This window comes from Ranitomeya variabilis, chromosome 5 (genome assembly GCF_051348905.1).
Source record: "Ranitomeya variabilis isolate aRanVar5 chromosome 5, aRanVar5.hap1, whole genome shotgun sequence".
NCBI classification, from domain to species: Eukaryota; Metazoa; Chordata; class Amphibia; order Anura; family Dendrobatidae; genus Ranitomeya; species Ranitomeya variabilis.
In genome coordinates, this window is record NC_135236.1 from 133,752,502 (window position 1) to 133,777,970 (window position 25,469).

At 45.3% G+C, this 25,469-nt stretch overlaps 1 protein-coding gene across 2 annotated transcripts in view; it reads right to left on the reverse strand.

Annotated features, from left to right (window-relative positions):
* LOC143775334 (nucleoporin NUP35-like) overlaps window positions 1-12,995 on the reverse strand; it is a 58,112-nt gene extending 45,117 nt beyond the window's left edge. Inside the window, exon 1 of one of the 2 annotated variants that reach the window (XM_077263343.1) lies at window positions 12,936-12,995. The gene's annotated coding sequence lies outside the window, so the exon portion shown is untranslated. Of the gene's footprint in view, window positions 1-12,604; window positions 12,629-12,935 lie in introns of those variants that run through there. The other variant, XM_077263342.1, reaches the window with a different exon arrangement.
* Window positions 12,996-25,469: the final 12,474 nt, after the last annotated feature.

A 25,469-nucleotide genomic window follows, 5' to 3' on the forward strand; every position in this document is an offset into this window, starting at 1 on the left:
CAAATGGGTTCTGGGCAACAGAACTGGCATCAAAGGGGGCAAATAGCACATTTTCACAGATTTGAATAAGTAACAGCAATTTTTAAGGGGTTAAATGCCTTTGTGCCACTAATCTAACACCTGATTTACATACCTAGTGATGCCCCACATCAAAGTCAAATCACTTCAGCCTGGCACAAATGGGTTCTGGGCATCACAACTGGCATCAAAGGGGGCAAATCGCCCATTTTCACAGATTTGAATAAGTAACTGATGTTTTTAAGGGGTTAAATGCCTTTGAGCCACTGATCTGACACTTAAAATACACAGAAAGTGATGCCCTGCATCAAACTCAGGTCCCTTTAGCCTGGCCCAAATGGGTTCTGGGCACCAGAACTGGCATCAAAGTGGGCAAACAGCCCATTTTCACAGATTTGAATAAGTAACTGATGTTTTTAAGGGGTTAAATGCCTTTGGGCCACTGATCTGACATTTAAAATACACAGACAGTGATGCCCTGCATCAAACCCAGGACCCTTCAGCCTGGCCCAAATGGGTTCTGGGCACCAGAACTGGCATCAAAGTGGACAAACAGCCCATTTTCACAGATTTGAATAAGTTGTGATTGTGAGTTGTGAGTTTTTACCTGAAGCGACCAGACTGAGAGTGCAAATGCACTGGGATAGATGGAAAGCTATCATAGCCTGTTGCCTGCAATGCAATGATCTGAGAATATGTGAGTGTTACCTTTTCTTCATTTAATCCTTTTATTTTTATAATTACCTTGTACATATTTGCAATTGTCTCATTTGTAACATCTTTGTAAAATATTTTATAAACACTGCCTAAAAATCATTTATGGGGTATAATATTTAATACTAGTTCGTTCTTCCTGCCCTAAACCGTACCCTGTCTCTGAAGGGAATTACGCTACTGTTTTGGGGTTGGCTCCAGACCCGTTCAATTGGAGCTGGTGGCAGCGACCGTGTGCCGGCTTTTGGGGGTCACTGTAGCGACTGCGGCTTGATAATTATTGTTCCTGCCTGAGTGGGAGTAGTTATCGCATCGCTGCAGCGCACCCAATAGCCAGTACATAGCAGGCAGCGTTTCTGGCGACTAATCACCCTAGGTGCAGTACCTAATCTGACCTGACAGTAAGGGGGGCGCCAGAGAGCTGCAAGGTTTAAGTGGAACTGTAAGCGGGATATACACAAATCCCTGCAGTTCATGGTATACTGAAGAGCAGTGGGATACCTAAAATAAGCCCCTGCTGGAAACAAGAGGTCAATAGCCTCGTGTGTGTTTTTTTTCATCACATTGTGGCAGTGGAGGGATAACTAAGATAAGCCCCCTGCACATGTGATAGCCGTCTGCTGGTCTAAAGTCACCCCAATCCGTGACATATTGTGGGCAGCGGCTAAGGGATCTTGACAATTGGTGACAGTCACGGTGTGAATCGTGACATATTCATCACATGGCTCCCCATTGCCCAGAGACTCCAGTACAAAACCCTAACCATGACGTACAAAGCCATCCACAACCTGTCTCCTCCTTACATCTGTGACCTCATCTCCCGGTATTTTCCTACACGCAACCTCCGATCCTCACAAGATCTCCTTCTCTACTCCCCTCTTATCTCCTCTTCCCACAATCGTATACAAGATTTCTCTCGCGTATCACCCCTACTCTGGAACCCTCTACCACAACACATCAGACTCTCGCCCACCATCGAAACCTTCAAAAAGAGTCTGAAGACCCACCTCTTCCGACAAGCCTACAACCTGCAGTAACCACCGATCAACCAACCGCTGCACGATCAGCTCTATCCTCACCTACTGTATTCTCACCCATCCCTTGTAGATTGTGAGCCCTCGCGGGCAGGGTCCTCACTCCGCCTGTACCAGTTATGACTTGTATTGTTTAAGATTATTGTACTTGTTTTTATTATGTATACCCCTCCTCACTTGTAAAGCGCCATGGAATAAATGGCGCTATAACAATAAATAATAATAATAATAATAATAATAAAAGTAACTGATGTTTTTAAGGGCTAAATGACTTTGGGCCACTGATGTCACTCCACCCTTACATCCCAATGGCTTTGTGGTCCATCGCCATTGGCATTATGCCACTTTTATTAGTGTTAAAATGTAGCAGCAATTTTTCATAAATAAGGAAATTTGCAAAACCTACTTTTTACAGACAAACCCTTTTTAACGGTCTTTGAAGGGTTGAGATATTTGGAAAGCGGTAGAATTATACCTTTTTAACTGCACCACCTGTCAGGAAATAGGAAGAAGTTCTGATTACTTCAATTACCTATACAGAGCTCTCAGCTGCGGTTTCCTCTGCCTGCCTGCACAAGGATGGAATTCAAAGCCTCTCTTCCTCCCTCCCCCCTGCTATATGGCTGTAATGTAAGACCAGCATGCAAGCTCCACTGAGAAATTTTCATGGCTTTGTGCTGTGAAAGCCAGTCCTCTCCCTAAACCCCTCATCCCGCCTCCCGCCTGATACTATCTATAACTGGTACAGTTACTTTCAAACCACATGGGACTCTTTTGTTCTTGAAAATTTTTGTACAAGGACACAGATCAGGGATAGGGATATAAGGGTTACATATTTTGAATGTCCACCCGAGAAATTTATAACTCACTGAAATCGGTATTATCTACACCCAAAAAAATGCAAGGCACTGATTTGTCATTAAGCGGGTCAAATATCTATGCCGTGTTTATACTTAAAAGAACCCCTATGACATGGTGAGCATCATGATCATTGTCGTTCGTCTCCGAGGTTCAGACAGCGAGTTATGTATAGAAATGGCTTGTCATAACTCGAAGAAAGGGGAGTATTCAGCCTCTGAGTGAGGTCACCACAGAGGGAGTGCCTTGGTTTTGGGCGTGGAGATAAGTGAGTTAGACATCAGTCTTCACTAGTCCTTTGTCTACGGTCCAACTGCGAGACCCATCTGTAATGCATCTTGATGTATGCTCATCCCCCACAGCACATGGTCTGCCATGAGATGAAATGACATAATGAACTGTAAGTTTTTTTTCAACTTTAATCCCATTTTAGATGTAATTATACTGTACATACGATACTTGTCTACTTTTATAATATCTTTTTATAATTCTGTTAACACTGCCTACCTTTTTGGAGTTAAATATATAAAATTACTCAAAAGAAGAAACACACTGGCGCTCCTAAGATAAATGAGATGGAAAGCTGCTGGTGCCTAGACAGCCACTGTGCTAAATCTGTCACGTAATATGGAAAACTGTAAAATGGATAAAGACACCGCGCTAACCAGCTGAAAACGTGCAATAGAATCAAAGTACCTGAAGAATGAGAAACCTGAGAATGAATACAAAAGAGCTGCTAATAGGCAGCTAACAACAATGAGGAAAGGCTCCGTCCCTCCAACAACACCGCTAGTCACAACTCCACTGTTAATAGAAATACATATAAATGAAAATAAGAATAAGCCAATACCAGACAGCCGTTGCCAGCAGTCACCGGCCGCCCAATGTCTTATTGCCTGCGGTAGGTGCAATATATATGTGAGTGTATAACGGATGGATTACAGTTAATACACTTACTATTAAGTTGCAGGTGCTAGCGTTGTGCTGGTGTAGATAGGAGCAGGGGCAGCTGCCAGCTGTGTGTCCGGAGCAGGAAGGTCCAGACGGCGATGAAGGGCGGCAGAAGCACTCACTGATTCGGGAGCGTCCTCCCTAGCTAGTGCTCTGCTTACACACGCCTGGAGCGCTGTTTAGCCGGCACACGTGGGCTGCGAGAACACCGCTAGAGCGGTGGAGTAAGGGGGCGTGTGGTAAGGGTGACGTCACCAGGATGGGAAAGGGGGAAAGAGCAGAGGACGGGTGCCGATAGGGATCACAGTGCCTACGCGTTTCGAAGGTCTCCGGACCTTCTTCGTCAGGGCTGTAGGTCCCGGCTGTCTCCTGCTCTTAATATAACCACTACTGCTCCAAAAAAATGTGTGGAAAAACCACACCCGCTAGCAGCACTGATCTGAGATACAGTTTAAGTGAATAAATAAATAAAGAAGATGAGTGTGCGCCACTAAGAGCGCTATATGTCCCTATATGTGTTAAAAAACTTTATATGTGTAAAAAACTTTATTGCATAAATTACATTAGAAAACATATTAAAAATACATTAAAAATCCATATATACTGGTGGTATCTTAAAAGACAAAAAACGTACAAAAACATTCAAAAAACCACCTTATGGTATAATGAGTATAATCCACCCCCCAAGAACAATATGCAAATGGTGGGGCAGAGAGTAGATAAAACCACAAACAACAGTCAGGGTAACAAATGGTTTAAAATAGGTTAAAATGGGTGCGTAAGGAAAAGGGAGGGAAGTTCCCCAGGAATTAAAATGGAATAAGGGGCATCTTCATTCATGAGAAGGCATATAGTTCAACCTCATGATTCAAGCCTCTAGGGGCTAGGCTGTCTAATGTGAAGATCCACTTGGATTCTGTGCGTGACATTAGTTTAATATAGTCACCCCCCCTCCAATTTTTTTGTACCCCCTGAATACCACAGAAGGTGAGTCCCCTTGTGGATCTTCCATGGTACTCCTTAAAATGTCTTGACAGAGGATGGCCTTCAAAACCTCTATCTATATTATTAAAGTGCTCCTTCAGCCTATCCATCAGTCTACGTTTGGTGCGGCCTACATATATTTTTTCGCAAGGGCACTTAATTAAATAAATGACTCCCGATGACCAGCACGATATGTCATCCTTAATTAAAAATTCCCGGGTTCCATCCGAATTATAGAATTTCAGTTGTTTAGTTTTCCTGAAATTGGTGCGCACACAACAGGAACAAGTACCACATGGTGTGAAACCTGGATTTTTTGAAAGTGTTCTTGTAATGGGACCCTTTGTAGTTGTAGGAGCTATAATATTACCAATAGTTTGAGATTTCCTAAAGATGAATCTTGTCTTGGTTGTTGTGGTAATAACTCACCTATCACTCTATCTAGTTGGAGAGTTGGCCAGTGTTTGCGTACGATTTTGGTGAAATGTTTATACCCATAGTGATATTGCGTAATGATGGGTAGTTGTTGGATTTGTTCTGGAATGCCCTCTAGGGTACTTGTATCCCTCCTTGTATTGTGTATGAGGGTGTCCCTAGAGGTTTCGTGTACCTCCTTGTTGGCTGCCTCAACCAAATCCTTCGGATAACCTTTTTCGAGGAATTGCCCTGCCAGGTGTTCTGCCTCAATTTCATAATCCTGTAGTTTAGTGCAATTTCGTCTTATTCGGGTGAATTGGCTTTTAGGAATATTGTTCAGCCAGATTGGTAGGTGACAACTATTTATGTCGATGAAACCATTGCAGTCCACCGCCTTACGGTGGCATTTGGTTAGCACCTGATTGTCCTCGATATAGATACTCAAATCTAGGAAATTAATTTCCGTTTTGCTGGTAGTTGCCGTGAATTCTAGCCCGAAGTCATTCGAATTAAGGGTAGCAATAAATGCATCCAATTTATGTTGGGGGCCATTCCAAATAAATAGTACATCATCTATAAAACGTTTCCACATAACTAACCCAGTATAAGGGCTGTCGGTGAGTTTTATGTGTAGCTCCTCCCATTTGGCTACGTACAGGTTCGCATAACTGGGAGCGAAGCGGGTGCCCATGGCCGTTCCCCATGTCTGAAGGTAGAACTGGCCATCATAGACAAAATAGTTATGTTCTAAAATGAATAAAATGCTCTCAATAATAAACCTGATCTGTGTATCCTTGTAAATGTCCAAATTTTTCAAATAGTATTCGGCCGCTTCGCATCCTTTTGAATGGCTTATCACCGTATAAAGTGACTAATATTATAGCTCCTACAACTACAAAGGGTCCCATTACAAGAACACTTTCAAAAAATCCAGGTTTCACACCATGTGGTACTTGTTCCTGTTGTGTGCGCACCAATTTCAGGAAAACTAAACAACTGAAATTCTATAATTCGGATGGAACCCGGGAATTTTTAATTAAGGATGACATATCGTGCTGGTCATCGGGAGTCATTTATTTAATTAAGTGCCCTTGCGAAAAAATATATGTAGGCCGCACCAAACGTAGACTGATGGATAGGCTGAAGGAGCACTTTAATAATATAGATAGAGGTTTTGAAGGCCATCCTCTGTCAAGACATTTTAAGGAGTACCATGGAAGATCCACAAGGGGACTCACCTTCTGTGGTATTCAGGGGGTACAAAAAAATTGGAGGGGGGGTGACTATATTAAACTAATGTCACGCACAGAATCCAAGTGGATCTTCACATTAGACAGCCTAGCCCCTAGAGGCTTGAATCATGAGGTTGAACTATATGCCTTCTCATGAATGAAGATGCCCCTTATTCCATTTTAATTCCTGGGGAACTTCCCTCCCTTTTCCTTACGCACCCATTTTAACCTATTTTAAACCATTTGTTACCCTGACTGTTGTTTGTGGTTTTATCTACTCTCTGCCCCACCATTTGCATATTGTTCTTGGGGGGTGGATTATACTCATTATACCATAAGGTGGTTTTTTGAATGTTTTTGTACGTTTTTTGTCTTTTAAGATACCACCAGTATATATGGATTTTTAATGTATTTTTAATATGTTTTCTAATGTAATTTATGCAATAAAGTTTTTTACACATATAAAGTTTTTTAACACATATAGGGACATATAGCGCTCTTAGTGGCGCACACTCATCTTCTTTATTTATTTATTCACTTAAACTGTATCTCAGATCAGTGCTGCTAGCGGGTGTGGTTTTTCCACACATTTTTTTGGAGCAGTAGTGGTTATATTAAGAGCAGGAGACAGCCGGGACCTACAGCCCTGACGAAGAAGGTCCGGAGACCTTCGAAACGCGTAGGCACTGTGATCCCTATCGGCACCCGTCCTCTGCTCTTTCCCCCTTTCCCATCCTGGTGACGTCACCCTTACCACACGCCCCCTTACTCCACCGCTCTAGCGGTGTTCTCGCAGCCCACGTGTGCCGGCTAAACAGCGCTCCAGGCGTGTGTAAGCAGAGCACTAGCTAGGGAGGACGCTCCCGAATCAGTGAGTGCTTCTGCCGCCCTTCATCGCCGTCTGGACCTTCCTGCTCCGGACACACAGCTGGCAGCTGCCCCTGCTCCTATCTACACCAGCACAACGCTAGCACCTGCAACTTAATAGTAAGTGTATTAACTCTAATCCATCCGTTATACACTCACATATATATTGCACCTACCGCAGGCAATAAGACATTGGGCGGCCGGTGACTGCTGGCAACCGCTGTCTGGTATTGGCTTATTCTTATTTATATGTATTTCTATTAACAGTGGAGTTGTGACTAGCGGTGTTGTTGGAGGGACGGAGCCGTTTCCTCATTGTTGTTAGCTGCCTATTAGCAGCTCTTTTGTATTCATTCTCAGGTTTCTCATTCTTCAGGTACTTTGATTCTATTGCACGTTTTCAGCTGGTTAGCGCGGTGTCTTTATCCATTTTACAGTTTTCCATATAAAATTACTACCTTTGTTCCTCCTTGCTCTACAACGTACTGTCCTGTCCTCTGAAGTGAATTACTTTACTAATTTGGGTTGCCTCCTGACACATTATGAGTTAAAAAATCGGAGCTGGTGGCAGCGGATATGTCCTGTGTGTTTAGGAGACTTTGTGTCAGGACTCTGAACATTTTTTACCTTTGTGCACTACTGCCCTTTTCCAAGATGGCGTCTTTGGTCTCATGTGCACTGTGTCTTCCTGCTATAAAACTCCACCCCAGCCTTCAGTCTGTGCTAGAGTTTTGCTTTGCATCCAGCTCCTGATTACTCCCTGGCCTTGCACCTGCACCTGCTCCTGTGAACCTGAGTTGGAGATCCTGCCACTCTGCTCTGAGTTCCTGCTGCATACACCAGTGTTCAGTAATCCTCCTTCATCTGCTGCTCGTGTTACTTCCATCTGCATTTGCTGGACATGTAAGCTGTTTGCTGCTCTGCAAAACCTGAGACTATTAACCAGGCCTCCCTGGTTGAGCTAAGATATGATTTGAACTGCCTAATAGCATATCTATCTGTGTCTGGACTAAGTCAAGGATCTATTCGTGTAAAGTTTCCTCAAGAATAACTGTGCTTCATAGACTTTCTGTTTGTTTGCATCTACCTCTGAGGTTTCCTATTGACTGCTAAGCTGCGTTTATTATTTGCACCAAGTGTTGTGGACTTGAGATTCTCTCTGCACCTGCTTGAATCACCGTGTGATAATATAGACTTTACCACTTATAAAACTGTGTCCTGTTGTCTTGTTCCACGCAAAGAGTCTCCTGAGTTATCCCCTATAATTATTACAGCCAGACCTCATGTAGCTGGAGTGTGTCAGCAGTTCCTGAAAGATGAAGGCATTGAAGCTATGAACTGGCCCACCCTTTTCCCGAGACCTGAATCCGATTGATCACATCTGGGACATCATGTCTCTCACCATCCACCAATGTCACGTTGCACCAGACTGTCCAGGAGTTGGCGGATGATTTAGTACAGGTCTGGGAGGAGATCCCTCAGGAGACCATCCACCACCTCATCAGGAGCATGCCCAGGTGTTGTAGGGAGTTCATACAGGCACATGGAGGCCACACAGACTACTGAGCATCATTTCCTTGTCATGAGGCATTTCCACAGAAGTTGGATCAGCCTTTAATTTGATTTTCGAGTTTGATTTAGAGCATCATTCCAAATCCAGACCTCCGTGGGACATTAGTTGTGATTTACGTAGATCATTTTTAGGTTTTATTGTTCTGAACACATTCCACTATGAAATGAATAAAGATTTACAACTGGAATATTTCATTCAGTGATATCTTGGATGTGGGATTTTAGTGATCCCTTTATTCTCTATTCTATCTATTGTAATCTAATCTGTCACTCTGTGATTAAAATGTACGCGGCTGATCATTTGCCGGCTTTTACTCTATCTCTCTATCTAGAATACATATATGTTTTAAAGAATATTTTGTTTTAAAACTTTGTATAAATGATATAGAACATTTCTCTATGTAAAATCTCATCTTAAAATCGCATTGCAGTCTGAAGCCAATCGCAAAGCATTTGGATGTAAATCGGATGATAGGTGTGAAAACTGGGATTGTACTCACAAAAAAAACGCGTGACACTCACAAGACAGTGGTATTACACTCGACAGACTCTCCAAAATCAAAATGAGACCGATTTTTAATTCACTAGTGTGTGTATAGCCTTACTGTTTATGTAAAAGTGGTGTGAGATCAGTGGCCCAAGCTCATTTAACCCCTTAAAAACATCAGTTACTTATTCAAATCTGTGAAAATGGGCTGTTTGCCCACTTTGATGCCAGTTCTGGTGCCCAGAACCCATTTGGGCCAGGCTGGCGGGACCTGGCTTTGATGCAGGGCATCACTTTCTGTGTATTTTAAGTGTCAGATCAGTGGCCCAAAGGCATTTAACCCCTTAAAAACATCAGTTACTTATTCAAATCTGTGAAAATGGGCTGTTTGTCCACTTTGATGCCAGTTCTGGTGCCCAGAACCCATTTGTGCCAGGCTGAAGTGATTTGACTTTGATGTGGGGCATCACTAGGTATGTAAATCAGGTGTTAGATTAGTGGCACAAAGGCATTTAACCCCTTAAAAATTGCTGTTACTTATTCAAATCTGTGAAAATGTACGATTTGCCCACTTTGATGCCAGTTCTGATGCCCAGAACCCATTTGTGCCAGGCTGCAGTGACATGGATTTCATGTGGGGCATCAGTAGGTATGTAAATCAGGTGTTAGATCAGTGGCACAAAGGCATTTAACCCCTCAAAAATAGCTGTTACTTATTCAAATCTGTGAAAATGGGCGATTTGACCATTTTGATGCCAGTTCTGATGCCCAGAACCCATTTGTGCCAGGCTGAAGTGATTTGACTTTGATGTGGGGCATCACTAGGTATGTAAATCAGGTGTTAGATTAGTGGCACAAAGGCATTTAACCCCTTAAAAATTGCTGTTACTTATTCAAATCTGTGAAAATGGGCGATTTGACCATTTTGATGCCAGTTTTGATGCCCAGAACCCATTTGTGCCAGGCTGGATTGACATGCATTTAATGAGGGGCATCAGTAGGTATGTAAATCAGGTGTTAAATCAGTGGCAAAAAGGCATTTAACCCCTTAAAAATAGCTGTTACTTATTCAAATCTGTGAAAATGGGCAATTTGCCCCCTATGATGCCAGTTCTGATGCCCAGAACCCATTTGTGCCAGGCTGGAGTGACATGGATTTCATGTGGGGCATCAGTAGGTATGTAAATCAGGTGTTAGATTAGTGGCACAAAGGCATTTAACCCCTTAAAAATTGCTGTTACTTATTCAAATCTGTGAAAATGTACGATTTGCCCACTTTGATGCCAGTTTTGATGCCCAGAACCCATTTGTGCCAGGCTGCAGTGACATGGATTTCATGTGGGGCATCAGTAGGTATGTAAATCAGGTGTTAGATCAGTGGCACAAAGGCATTTAACCCCTCAAAAATAGCTGTTACTTATTCAAATCTGTGAAAATGGGCGATTTGACCATTTTGATGCCAGTTCTGATGCCCAGAACCCATTTGTGCCAGGCTGAAGTGATTTGACTTTGATGTGGGGCATCACTAGGTATGTAAATCAGGTGTTAGATTAGTGGCACAAAGGCATTTAACCCCTTAAAAATTGCTGTTACTTATTCAAATCTGTGAAAATGGGCGATTTGACCATTTTGATGCCAGTTTTGATGCCCAGAACCCATTTGTGCCAGGCTGGATTGACATGCATTTAATGAGGGGCATCAGTAGGTATGTAAATCAGGTGTTAAATCAGTGGCAAAAAGGCATTTAACCCCTTAAAAATAGCTGTTACTTATTCAAATCTGTGAAAATGGGCAATTTGCCCCCTATGATGCCAGTTCTGATGCCCAGAACCCATTTGTGCCAGGCTGGAGTGACATGGATTTCATGTGGGGCATCAGTAGGTATGTAAATCAGGTGTTAGATTAGTGGCACAAAGGCATTTAACCCCTTAAAAATAGCTGTTACTTATTCAAATCTGTGAAAATGGGCAATTTGCCCCCTATGATGCCAGTTCTGATGCCCAGAACCCATTTGTGCCAGGCTGGTGTGACATGGATTTCATGTGGGGCATCAGTAGGTATGTAAATCAGGTGTTAGATCAGTGGCACAAAGCTATTTAACCCCTTAAAAATAGCTGTTACTTATTCAAATCTGTGAAAATGGGTGATTTGCCCACTTTGATGCCAGTTTTGATGCCCCGAACCGATTTGTGCCAGGCTGCAGTGACTTGGATTTCATGTGGGGCATCAGTAGGTATGTAAATCAGGTGTTAGATCAGTGGCACAAAGCTATTTAACCCCTTAAAAATAGCTGTTACTTATTCAAATCTGTGAAAATGGGCGATTTGCCCCCTTTGATGCCAGTTTTGATGCCCAGAACCCATTTGTGCCAGGCTGAAGTGATTTGACTTTGATGTGGGGCATCAGTAGGTATGTAAATCAGGTGTTAGATTAGTGGCACAAAGGCATTTAACCCCTTAAAAATTGCTGTTACTTATTGAAATCTGTGAAAATGTGCTATTTGCCCCCTTTGATGCCAGTTCTGATGCCCAGAACCCATTTGTGCCAGGCTGGATTGACTTGGATTTCATGTGGGGCATCAGTAGGTATGTAAATCAGGTGTTAGATCAGTGGCACAAAGGCATTTAACCCCTTAAAAATAGCTGTTACTTATTCAAATCAGTGAAAATGGGCGATTTGCCCCATTTGATGCCAGTTTTGATGTCCAGAACACATTTGTGCCAGGCTGGAGTGACATGGATTTCATGTGGGGCATCAGTAGGTATGTAAATCAGGTGTTTAATAAGTGGCACAAAGGCATTTAACCCCTTAAAAATAGCTGTTACTTATTCGCATGTGTGAAAATTGGTTCTCTGCCCACTTTGATGCCAGTTCTGATGCCCAGAACCCATTTGTGCCAGGCTGGATTGACAGGAACTTGATGTGTGGCATCACAAGGTATGCAAGTCAGGTGTCAGATCAGTGGCTCAAAGGCATTTAACCCCTTCAATACCATACCTCAGTGCCCACTTTGATGCCCATTTTTGTGCCAGCCTTCTAAATTTTGTATCTGTTTTTAAGTGTATTCACAAAAGGACACATGACCGCATATTATTATATACTCAGAATGGTTTATTTTTATACAAAAACCTGAAAAAAACAGAAAATAAAAAATAGCCGAATAAGAAACTGCTGAATAAGAAACCAACTTCAGCCCGAATAAGAAACTGAACGAATAAGAAACCAACTTCAGCATCGTGTGTCCACACATCACAGAGCCGGCTACACGGCCCCCGGTGTTCACACATCACAGAGCCGGCTACACGGCCCCCGGTGTTCACACATCACAGAGCCGGCTATTCGTGTCCGACAGTTCACGAACGACACATCACTAAATTTGGAGCACTTATATGTGGGGCCATTATACTGTATGGAAGGCAATGCAGGGCCCTGCGATACTGTATGGAGCACTCTGTGGCAGATGACCCTACTTTAGGTGTCTCTCTTATAGCGCTCCGTTATATCTCGGTCTCTCTCACTCGCAGTCACTCTTTCCCGCCTCCATGTCTCTCGTGGACTCGGACTCCTCCGCTCACATGAAGAGCCGCAGCCCCGGACCCGACTCGCCGGATTCCCACAGGAAAAAAACGCAGCTCTGTCACCGAGACTCCCGACGACACCGAGCCGCTACTACCGCGGAGCTCCGGCAGACCCCCCCCCGCGGCAAGACCGCCCCCCCCCCGCGGCATAGCCCCCCCCCCGCGGCAGACCCCCCCCCCCCCCCCGCGGCAGACCCCGCCCCCGCCTATGCTCTTACCCTACCTGACGGATAGGCATGCCATAGGGCTCCTGGCAGGGTAGGTTTTGGTAGGCTGTGCGGTTGTTGAGACCCACGCGTATCGACGCCTATAGCGTCTTCCTCGAGGTCGATAATATCGCACAGCCTACCAAAACACACAAAACCTACCCTGCCAGGAGCCCTATGGCATGCCTATCCGTTAGGTAGGGTAAGAGCGTAGGACTGGGATATTAGATTCCGGGGATCCGAATGGTGCTTAAAGGGAACCTGTCACCCCATTTTTTGAAGATGAGCTAAAAATAGCGTTAAATAGGGGCAGAGCTGGGCGTTACATTAGTGTCTTTGTGTGCCTTTATAACCTACCTAAGCTGCCGAAATACCTTTGTAAAGTCGCCGTTTTCTGCTGTCACGCTGGTCTGGTCCTATGGGCGTGGTGACAGCGCTGTTTCTCCCCCAGAATCCTGCTCATCATTACGTTGGTGGCGTAGTGGTGTGCGCATGTCCAACAGAGAATATCCACTGCCCAGGAGATGCAAAAGAGCGCGATCTGCGCTATTCAGCCGTTTACCGGTGGGCGCGGCCATCTTTCCTGTGGCCGTGCGTGCGCAGATGGAGCGCTCTGCTGCCCGGGGCTTCAGGAAAATGGCCGCCGCGATCTCCATCTGCGCACGCGCGGCCACAGGAAAGATGGCCGCGCCCACCGGTAAACGGCTGAATAGTGCAGATCGCGCTCTTTTTCATCTCCTGGGCAGTGGATATTCTCTGTTGGACATGCGCACACCACTACGCCACCAACGTAATGATGAGCAGGATTCTGGGGGAGAAACAGCGCTGTCACCACGCCCATAGGACCAGACCAGCGTGAGTGACAGCAGAAAACGGCGACTTTACAAAGGTATTTCGGCAGCTTAGGTAGGTTATAAAGGCACACAAAGACACTAATGTAACGCCCAGCTCTGCCCCTATTTAACGCTATTTTTTCCTCATCTTCAAAAAACGGGGTGACAGGTTCCCTTTAACACCTTTTAAGCATACCAATTTTTTTCTTGGAGCCTTTCCCATAGGGTATAGTATTGAGTGTCTGGCTGCTCACAGGAGTATTTAATCTGGGTTGAGGTTTGTGGGCTACATTACATTATATCACCTTTATATGTGATGGATATTGGTTTTGTGATGTATTTTCTATGCATATTGGCTGTACAGTGTTGTATGCTTTGTTATGGTATTTACCTGTAATTTGTATGGACCCGTTACCCCAGGTCTAATTGTGGGGTTTTTAAATGTTTTTATGTTTTTTTTGTGTGGTGTTCCCTTAATAAAGATGTTTTTGTACATTTTCTAAATTGATGTGGTGATCCCAATTTGTATGCATACGCTTTGCTCTCCTTTGTTCTTTAGCTCTGCTCATATTGTGACAGGGAACAAACCCTGCATCCTGCCCCTCCTGCCAGGTCAGTAGCCCCCTGTACAGACATATATGGGGGTGTAATAAATGTCCGCCCCGGGGGCCGCTAACAGCACCGTCTAACCATCGTCATTGTCGATAAAGTTGTCTAATGTCGTCCTGTGACCTTCGCCAATAATTCAGATGCAGGTCGTCGGCGATGTGGCGTCATGGCAACTGCTATTTTTAGTCCCTCGGTCACGTGACCCCGTCCGAAAACTCCGACCTGCGAGAATAGAAATCTCCAGATTTGACGCTTTTGGTCGCCGCACCTTTTCACAAAACTGCAATAAAAAGCCACCGAAACCTCGTCTGCAACACAGACCGGTAACCATGGCAACGTCAGAGCGCCGCGCAAAAAACAAGACGTCACGGGTGCATCGCCGGAAAAATACAATCGTAACCGGTGTCAGAAAACCACAACACGATTATTTATATATTTTTTAAATTTGGGATTTTTATTCCCACTTATTAGATAAAAATAAAAATATAAAAATTAAAAATAAAAGATTCCGACCCGGAGAATCCCATCATCGGCCCGGTGTTACCGCACAATGACCATCGGAACATAAAAAGGCAATGGCGGAGTTGTGTGTTGTTTTATTTTTTTTAAAAACACCATTTCTCCTCACTTTTATTTTTCCCCATTTTTCAGTCCATTTTGTAAAGTGACACTACAAGAAAACAAGGGCTCAAAAAACCCCTCCAATGGCGCTGCTTGGGTGAAGGGGGTGCGGGGGAGAGGACGCAGCAGGAAGGGGTTAAACTCGCGGCTCTAATGTGACGTCATTCATTGATGAGGTCGTTATGGAGGATGCGCAGCACGAACACCCGACCCGTTATGTGCAGCCACAATGTAGCGCCTCCTGTGAACACCGGGCAATTGTTCATTTTTGCTCTCTTGCTTTTTCTCCCGTTTTTTTTTTTCTCTCTAAGATTCATGTTTTTTCTTTATTTTTTAAAAATTTTCACCTCCAATTTTCTGGGTGTAAAAATGTCCTGGTAATGATAACGTGGTTCTCCTGGTTACAGTTACATATATTTATATATATTATTTATTTTAATTTAGGGCCCCCATGTCCTGGCCCCCGTGTGTACGATAGTGTTTTGTAATAGTGCACAATGCCTTTTAATATTTTCATCATGGAGTGTGCAGAGGTTGTCCAACGTTGGGGGACAATGTTTTTTTGTTTTTTTCTTCTTGTATTTTTTTTTAACCAAAAATCAGTTTTGCTACAGGATTTCAGAAGTTTTGTGCCCTTGTTGTCGTGTGTAGATTCTGGGCTGCATTCTCTATTGTTGGCTGTAGAATGAGTTAACTGAGAATCATCGGTGAGCTCGTTCAGATGGGAGAGTTTTGTCTTTTTCTGAGCTCCTTTCCCTACAGACAGCAGAAAATTGGAGTAATATTATGTACCATTTATAACTTGCTCACATATTCGAGCGGTCGCTTTGAGCAGCTGCACAGTTTTTGTTTAGTGATCAGGCAGAGCGCTTTGTGAATGCTCTGCCTGATCATAAAGAAAGTGGTAAGTCAGATTCAGCTGTAAGAGTCAAGTGTGTATATAGAAGCCTTTTGTCGCCCGGGTTATGTCCTCTGCCGGCCGTCTATGAAACAGGAGGGCCTGTACAAGCGGCCAAAGCTTTTGATGGCGGTGAAGGAGTGCGGCTTTGACAACCCCCTTCCCTGACTCCTGAAAAGGTAGTGCAGAAGGAAAGAGAAAAAGCCCCGGAGTCACAATTTTGCAGAAATGGATGCTCACTTACTGCACTGCCAGTTGCATTGCATGCAGTGGAATTTGCTAGTACCCGCTCCTAATGTGCTGTAGTCCTCCCCCCTAAAGGGTTATTCCCATCTTCATAGATGGATTCATACAAGCTTTTTTGCAATTTTCTGCTTAGTAAAATTTGCAGCAGTTCATTAGATATGAAAACTTTTTACAATTCGTTGCCTTGGAAACCGACCGTCGCTGTTGTGTACCTTGGAAACGCTGCACTGAAGCTGGCCAGGATTTAGGAGGTAACTGCATGCACCAGCGATGCTGCCCCAGCTTCTATGCACTGCACCTGTTCTGCTGTCTAGCAGCAGTGGTCGGTCACCCAGGCAACAGTTTGTAAAAAAAGAAGAGTTAATATGTCAAGAACAGCAGCAAATTGCCCTCTGCCTGATCAAGGGGAAGTGGTCGGGGGTAGGGTTGAGCGAAACGGATCGGACATTTTCAAAAATCGCCGACTTTCGGCAAAGTCGGGTTTCGTGAAACCCGACCCGATCCCAGTGTGGGATCGGCCATGCGGTCGGCGATCTTCGCGCCAAAGTCGCATTTCGTATGACGCGTTCAGTGCCATTTCTCAGCCAATGAAGGTGGACGCAGAGTGTGGGCAGCGTGATGACATAGGTCCTGGTCCCCACCATCTTAGAGAAGGGCATGACAGTGATTGGCTTGCTGTCTGCGGCGTCACAGGGGCTATAAAGGGGCGTGCACGCCAACCGCCATCTTACTTCTGCCGATCTGAGCATAGGGAGAGGTTGCTGCAGCTTCATCTGAAGAAGGGATATTGTTAGGGAGGAAATATTAACCCCCAAACCGCTTGTGCTGTAGCGATTTCCACTGTCCAACACCACCTTTTCTTTGCAGGGACAGTGGAGGCTAGATTTCTGTGCATCAGCTCTGTAGCTTATAAGGCTCCCTGATAGCTGCATTGCTGTTTGTACGCCGCTGTGCAAACCAACTGCTTTTTTAAAAGCAAAAGTCCTGTTGCTCCTTTCTGCACTGTTCTATTGTTTATTTGTCCACACTTTTGTGTGCAGCAGTCCTTTTTATTGCTGGCTGCCATACTTGTCCTGAGATCATTGTAGGGAGATTGTTATTGTAGTACAGTCCCTTTTTTTTTTTAATATATATATATATATATATATATATATATATATATATATCTTCCAGCCATTTTCTGCCACTAAAACTGTGTAGTGTAATACAGTGGGCCTGATTTTTCCAGCAGTCTCCCACACATAAAAAGGGAGATTTATATTGCCACTAAGTGCATCTGCGGCAGTTCTCTTTTTTTATATATCTGCCAGCCACTTTCAGCCACGTATACTGTTTAGTGTAATACAGTGGGCCTGTTTTTTGCAGCAGTCTCACACACATAAAAAGGGAGATTTAAATTCACAAGTTTATATACACCTTCTAACTTGTTTTACAGTACCATATAACGGTTGTTACTTTGGTTACATTTTCCCAAAAATGAGGAAGTCTGGTGGAAGAGGCCATGGGCGGTCATTGCCAGCTGGTAATGATGGTGGTGGTGGTGGTGGTGGAGCATCTGGTGGTAGTGGGAAAAGCAAAATAGCACCTAAGGCTCGAGTTGTTGAGCCAGCGTCATCGTCTGCCTACACAAGGCCTCGAAGGCCCCTTATCTTGGAGTAGGAAAACCGCTTTTACAGCCGAAGCAGCAGGAAAAAGTTTTGGCTTTCCTTGCTGACTCAGCCTTTAGCTCTTTCGCCTCCTCTTCCGAAAGTTCCAAATTTAAATGCAGCGAGTCGTCAGTGGATGCTCCCGGGCAGGAACAAGTCGCTTCCTTGTGTCCTTCACCCAAACCAAAAGTGAAGGATGCGGCAGGCGACACTACAGTTTACTCCATGGAGCTCTTTACACATACCGTGCCTGGGTTAGAAAGGGAAATAGTTCACAGCCCATTACAAGATGAATCGGACATGGAGTGCACAGATGCACAGCCACAGCTAGATTATTACTACAAAAGAGACACTAGAAGGAGTAATTACCAATAATGCAAATTTTATTAAATCTTAAATAGTACTGACATAGAATATAAATCATCTAAAGATAATCACAAAGAGTACAGAACAGGTGGTGCAACCACCTATAAACCGGTGACAGCAAAATGAGAAATGCAGCATAACGACAGGACCGAGAAAGGTCCAGATCACACCATGAAATAGCAATATACACAGGGTGCAATACCACAGGGGAGGGACCTGAATAGATCCCTAATATAGGGTGAATAATAGAAATATGAGTGAACAATAGTAGTGAGCCCTATAAGGGTTAGTCTACACTCATGTGCTGGAGCGGCTGAGAAAGTAATGCCACGACCCTATTATTGCACAAATCCCACTGGCCCAAATACTACCAATAGTGGTCCCAAAGATATGGTAAACACATGATACCTGCGGTCATGGTGGCCTGGATCTGGTCCCGTCGTAAGGAACACCTCGACGCACGTTTCACCACAACGGTGGCTTCATCAGGAGGTAAGTAAGCGTCGCCCGGGATTGCCTTTAAGTACTAAAGCGAAGGTGATTTGATTTCCAACAGCCTTGTCCGGCGCGCTGCCGCCATGATGCGACGCGCCGTGGAGGGCGGCGCTCAAGGTGCGCGTCACCATGTCACGTGGCCAGGTCAGATGACCAGACTTGCAACCATGGCAACGCGTCACCAGGATAGAGCGCTCCCCCCACCGCGCGGGGCAGCGCATGCGCGGTGCGCGCTCCGGCCGGGAAGATGAATAGAAAGGTAAAAAGAAGAAAATAAGACACACCACAGAACGGGAAGGGCTAAAGGGTGAGCGGACCAACAATGGTGATGTGCAGGTTCCCACCGGTTGGACCTACAAGGTGCGGGGATATATCATGTGCAGGCCCTAAGGCTAGAAAAAAGATATATCTAAAGGCCATAAATTACGGTCACCACGACCTATTATAAAAGGTCTAATTGATTATAGCCAGTAACACGGGATAGACCCGATATAAACAGATTGCAACTCCCAGTGGAGTAAGATGGTCACCCAAATATTGTTAGATCCATAGCAAATACATTACCAAAAAGGATCTGTACTCAAGCTGGGCCATAATATAAAGCAAATACACTACACAATACATACTCATGACGCATGCAACAATATTATATAGGCAGTAATAGAAAAGTTACAGAAAATCATCTGTCCTTATACTGGGTCAGAAACGTTCCGCTGCCATTGGTCCAAAGTCTTCTCTTGTGATGAGTCACGGGTCCATCCGATAATTCTAAACAGAAACCGCCTTGGATGCATGGATTACACCAGAGGATCCGAACAATATATAAGCCCCAATACATAGTCATGCGGTGTGACTGGAAACAGAATAAAAAACCAAGTTAAAATCAAACACACAACACAACAAATTAAAATTCGCGCCTACTAAACAAAGGATTTGAAGCTCAATGCCTCGTTAAGGCCTTTGGGGGCCACCGTATCAAGGCAAACCATCCATTTGGTTTCCCTTTTAAGGAGTTCCTTCTTATAGTTGCCCCCTCGGATGCCCAATTGTACCCTATCTATGCCCTTAACCTTGAACATTTTAGGATTGCTGTTGTGGTGGACACGGAAATGTTTGGGTATAGTTTTCAAAATGGACAGATCATGGGCCCCTGCTGCATTCCTTATATCCCTAGCGTGTTCCAAAGTCCTGACCCTGAGTTGGCGGGTGGTCATGCCGACGTATATAAGTTTACACGGGCAGAAAGCATAATACACCACCATGTCCGTAGTACAGGATATGTGATGTGTAATCCGATAAGATCTGGAGGCATCACTGTTGTCAAATGTGAAAGATCTCTCAATGTACTGACATGCAGAGCAGTCACCACACTGAAAAGACCCCCAGACCGGACCAGCACGTGCAGAGAAGTAGGACTTCTGTACCGCCACATAGTGGCTACGTGTAAGTAGGTCCCTAAGATTTCTGGACCGTCTCCACGTCACAGAGGGATAGGTAGGCAGACAGCTGTTAAGATCCTCGTCAGCTCGCAAAATGGGCCAATATTTACGTAAGATGTCCACAACATTAGTCCATCTTGAATTGAATGTGGTGATCAGTCTAACAGCTAGATTATTATGCTGTTCCATTGACTCAGCTCTCTACATTGCCCTCACAGTGTACTGAGCCAGAATCTGACCCTGATGAGACTATGGTGCCCCGTCCCAAACGCTATAGCACCTTACACGGTGACACAGAGGAAGGTGCACATGACATCGAAGAGGAGGTGATAGATGACCCAGTTGTTGACCCAAATTGGCAGCCATTGGGGGAACAGGGTGCTGCTGGCAGTAGCTCTGAAGCGGAGGAGGATGAGCTGCAGCAGGCATCAACATCGCAACAGCTTTCATCTGGTAGGCCCGTATCAGGCCAAAAACGTGTGTCAAAAACAAAACCAGTTTTAGGACAGCGTGGCCATCCGGTGAAAGTAGCACAGCGTGCAATGCCTCAAAAGGTATTTGATAGTAGGAAGAGTGCAGGGTGGCAATTTTTTAACCAAGACCCGAATGATCAGTGCAAAGTTATCTGTAAGAAATGCTCAAAGACCTTTAGCAGAGGGAAGAATCCCCTAAATTTAAATACAACGTGCATGCGTAGACATTTAACCAGCATGCACTTGCAGGCCTGGACTAACTACCAAACGTCCCGTTATGTTGGTGCACCCGCTCAGAATGAAGGTAGTCAGCAACGCTACATTGCTTCCCTCACTGTAAGCCCACCGTTTAGGACACCACTTGCAGCAAATGCGGAGGTAGGCCAAAGCAGTCAGGGAATCACCAGGTTCTTGGTAGGAAACACTGTATGTAGGCCAACATCAAGAATACCATCACCAACCCTCTCTCAATCCGCCATGTCCACCACCACCGCCGCTTGTTCCACCATATGCAGCTCTCCAGTCCAGCTCACCCTACAAGAGACTCTCATTAGGAAAAGGAAGTTCTCATCCTCACATCCGCATACACAGGGTTTGAACGCCCACATTGCTATACTAATCTCGTTAGAGATGATGCCCTACCAGTTGGTTGAAAGCGAAGCTTTCAAACCCCTGATGGCCTACGCAGTACCACGCTATGACCTACCCAGTCGACACTTCTTTGCGAGAAAAGCCATCCCAGCCCTCCACCAGCATGTCAAAGACCGCATTGTCCATGCACTCAGGCAATCAGTCAGTAGAAAGGTGCACCTCACAACAGATGCATGGACCAGTAGGCATGGCCAGGGATGTTACGTGTCCATCACGGCACACTGGGTTAATGTGGTGGATGCAGGGTCCACAGGGGACAGCCATAGTGGGACAGTTCTGCCTAGCCCACGGTCTAGGAAACAGTTGGCTGTAGGCGTTCGCCACCCCTCCTCCTCCTCCTCCTCCTCCTCCTACAGCAGAAGCAAAAGCTCGTCCACAGAGCGCAGTCGCACGACCACTCCATCCGCAGCTGCCAGTGTTGCACACGAGGTGTCCCATTATCGAACAGCTAGTGGTAAGCGTCAGCAGGCTGTGTTGGAAATGAAGTGTTTGGGCGACAACAGACACATCGTGGAAGTTCTGGCCGAGTTCTTGCAGCAAGAAACTCAGTCATGGCTGGGCAGTGTACATCTTGAGGCAGGCAAGGTAGTCAGTGATAACGGAAGGAATTTTGTGGCTGCCATAGCCCTTTCAGAACTGAAACACATTCCTTGCTTGTCTCACACCTTGAACCTGGTGGTGTAGTGCTTCCTGAAAAGTTATCCGGGGTTACCAGCCCTGCTCCTGAAGGTGCGAAGACTTTGCTCGCACATCCGCCGGTCGCCCGTACACTCCAGTCGTATGCAGAACCATCAGCGATCGTTGAAGCTTCCCGAGCACCGCCTAATAATCGACGTTGCAACAAGGTGGAACTCCACACTGCACATGCTTCAGAGGCTGTGCGAACAGAGGCGTGCTGTAATGTATTTGTGGGAGGATACACATACACGGGCAGGCAGTTGGATGGCAGACATGGAGTTGTCAGGTGTGCAGTGGTTGAAGCCTCTGTCAAGTCCTTCAATGTTTTGAGGAATGCACACGGCTGGTAAGTGCAGACGATGCCATCCTAAGCATGAGCATCCCACTAATGCGTCTGCTGATGCAAAGTTTGACGCACATTAAGGAGCAGGCGTCTGCAGCTGAGGAGGAGGGAAGCCTTGATGACAGTCAGCCATTGTCTGCTCAGGGAACTCTCCTGGACGAGGTGGCGGACGTAGAGGAGGAGAAGGAGGATGATGGGGATGAATTTTTATGGGAGGAGGAAGCTTCTCAGGCGGCAATAGAAACTGGTGGCGTTGCAAGGTCAGGTACAGGGTTTTTGCGGGAGACAAGTGATGTTGATTTGCCAGAAAGTGCTCCTCAACCCAGCACAAGCAGTGATTTGACACCTGGAACATTGGCCCACATGGCTGATTATGCCTTGCGTATCCTAAAAAGGGACCCCTGCATTATAAAAATGATGACCGATGACGATTACTGGTTGGCCTGGCTCCTGGATCCACGCTATAAAGGGAAATTGCAAATTATCATGCCACATGAGAACCTTGAGAAAATATTGGCTACCAAACAAACAACTCTTGCAGAACGTTTGGTTCAGGCATTCCTAGCACACAGCGGCGGTGATGGTTCTCACACAAGCTGCAGGGGGCAACATGGCAGAGGTGTTAGAGGTGCACAAATCAGAAGTGGCGTTGTACAGAGGGGTTTTATGACCAGGTTGTGGAGTGATTTCGCAATGACCGCAGACATGACAGGTACTGCTGCATCAATTCAAAGTGACAGGAGACAACATTTGTCCAGTATGGTTACGAACTATTTTTCCTCCCTTATCGATGTTCTCCCTCACACGTCATTCCCCTTTGATTACTGGGCATCTAAAATAGACACCTGGCCTGAATTGGCAGAATATGCATTACAGAAGCTTGCTTGCCCAGTTGCTAGTGTGCTATCAGAAAGAGTATTCAGTGCTGCTGGTTCAATACTGACCGAAAAAAGGACACGTCTGGCTAGCCAAAATGTTGATGATCTAACCTTCATTAAAATGAACCAATCATAGATTTCTAATTATTTAGCCCCACCTTCCCCTGCTGACACGTAGCTTTCCTGTAAAAAGGTCTTGCTTTTGGACTCCTCTTACTGACTGCTCCAATTCCTCCATTTGCAGCTGCTGAATGTCCACCATAGGCCATATTTACACCTCCCTAAATGGGCTGACTCCCCCCACGGGGCCGTGGTCACCACTTGGCGCAAGCACCCTTGCGAGTGCCGTTTGCCTGGACAGGTGGGTGTGCCGACTTTTGGCCGACGGCACTGGCACAGGGTCCCTCATAGTACAATGAAGTGTCTCTGGCGGTGGTGGTGCACAACCAACGTCAGACACACCGTCGTAATATGAGTGGCCCTGGGCCAGTACCGCCGCCCACGAGAGAGTGTTCCCCCCCCCAGCTCAAACAGTGCTCTACCACTTGCAAAACTTACATCTCACTGCTCCACCACTGTTTAGTCTGTGCTGTTAAATCCTTCAATGGCACTGCCAATACAAAATTGTTGAAATGATAGATGATAGTAAAAATATACAGGTGCCCTGCCCTCCATTTAGACCTGTGAATACTGTGCGCGAACTACCACTGTCTGCTACTCAGCAGAGGAACCCACCCCTGTACCTAGCTTTGCCACCTGTTTATTTAGGAACATTTTTTTTGCAGACATTTAGCCCACTTTACTATTTTGGCCAATCGACTGTGTCAGCCACTTCTTCCAGTTGTCCTCCACCGAACAAAGCAGTGCCGCCAGTTTACTCATGTTACCAGTTTAGAACAGCATAGAGCCTACTTTTTTATTTTAGGCCTAGTAAGTCTGCGCCACTCCTTGCAATCGTCCTCCGCTGACCAAACCAATGCTGCCTGTGTACGCCTGTAACCCATTTTAAACTGCATAGAGCCTACTTTTTTATTTTAGGCCTAGTAAGTCTGTCTGCACTACTCCTTGCAATCGTCCTCCGCTGACCAAACCAATGCTGCCTGTGTACCCCTGTAACCTATTTTAAACTGCATTGAGCCTACTTTTTTTATTTTAGGCCTACTACCTGTGTCTGTCTGCGCCACTCAATACAGCTGTCCTCCACTGAACAAAGCTGATCTTCAATCTTCAGGCTTTCGGCCTATATTTAGAATATGAAAATGCATTTGGCCTACTAGTTTGGTTGGGCCCTACTAACGGTGTCTGCCGCTGCTTGCTTTTCTCCTCCACTGAATAAAGATGAGCTTCAATTTCCAGCATATATCAGATATTAAACTGATATTTGGCCTACTTGTTTGGTTGGGCCTACTAACGGTGTCTGCCGCTCCTTGGTGTTCTCCTCCACTGAACAAAGCTGAGCTTCAATCTTCAGGCTTTCGGCCTATATTTAGAATATGAAAATGCATTTGGCCTACTAGTTTGGTTGGGCCCTACTAACGGTGTCTGCCGCTCCTTGCTTTTCTCCTCCACTGAACAAAGCTGAGCTTCAATCTTCAGGCTTTCGGCCTATATTTAGAATATGAAAATGCATTTGGCCTACTAGTTTGGTTGGGCCCTACTAATGGTGTCTGCCGCTCCTTGGTGTTCTCCTCCACTGAACAAAGCTGAGCTTCAATCTTCAGGCTTTCGGCCTATATTTAGAATATGAAAATGCATTTGGCCTACTAGTTTGGTTGGGCCCTACTAACGGTGTCTGCCGCTCCTTGCTTTTCTCCTCCACTGAACAAAGCAGTGCCGCCTGTTTACTCCTGTTACCAATTTTGAACTTCATTTGGCCCACTTTATTATTTGGGCCTACTAACTGTGTCTGACACTCATTACAGTTGTCCTCCACTGAACAAAGCAATGCCACCTGGTTAGTCTTGTTACCAATTTTGAACTGCATTTAGCTTAGTTACTTATTTGGGCCTACTCACTGTGTCAGCCTCTCATTACAGTTGTCCTCCACTGAACAAAGCAATGCCACCTGGTTAGTCCTGTTACCAATTTTGAACTGCATTTAGCCTAGTTACTTATTTGGGCCTACTCACTGTGTCAGCCTCTCATTACAGTTGTCCTCCACTGAACAAAGCAATGCCGCCTGGTTAGTCCTGTTACCAATTGTGAACTGCATTTAGCCTACTTTATTATTTGGGCCTATATCTGTGTTTCCTCCTCATCCTGCCCATTGTCCAGCCAGTGCTAGATGAGTCTGCTGGTACATTGACACAGACCACTACATTCCCCTTGCACTCTACACAGCCAGAATCTGACCCTGCTGAAAGTCAGGTTCCCCT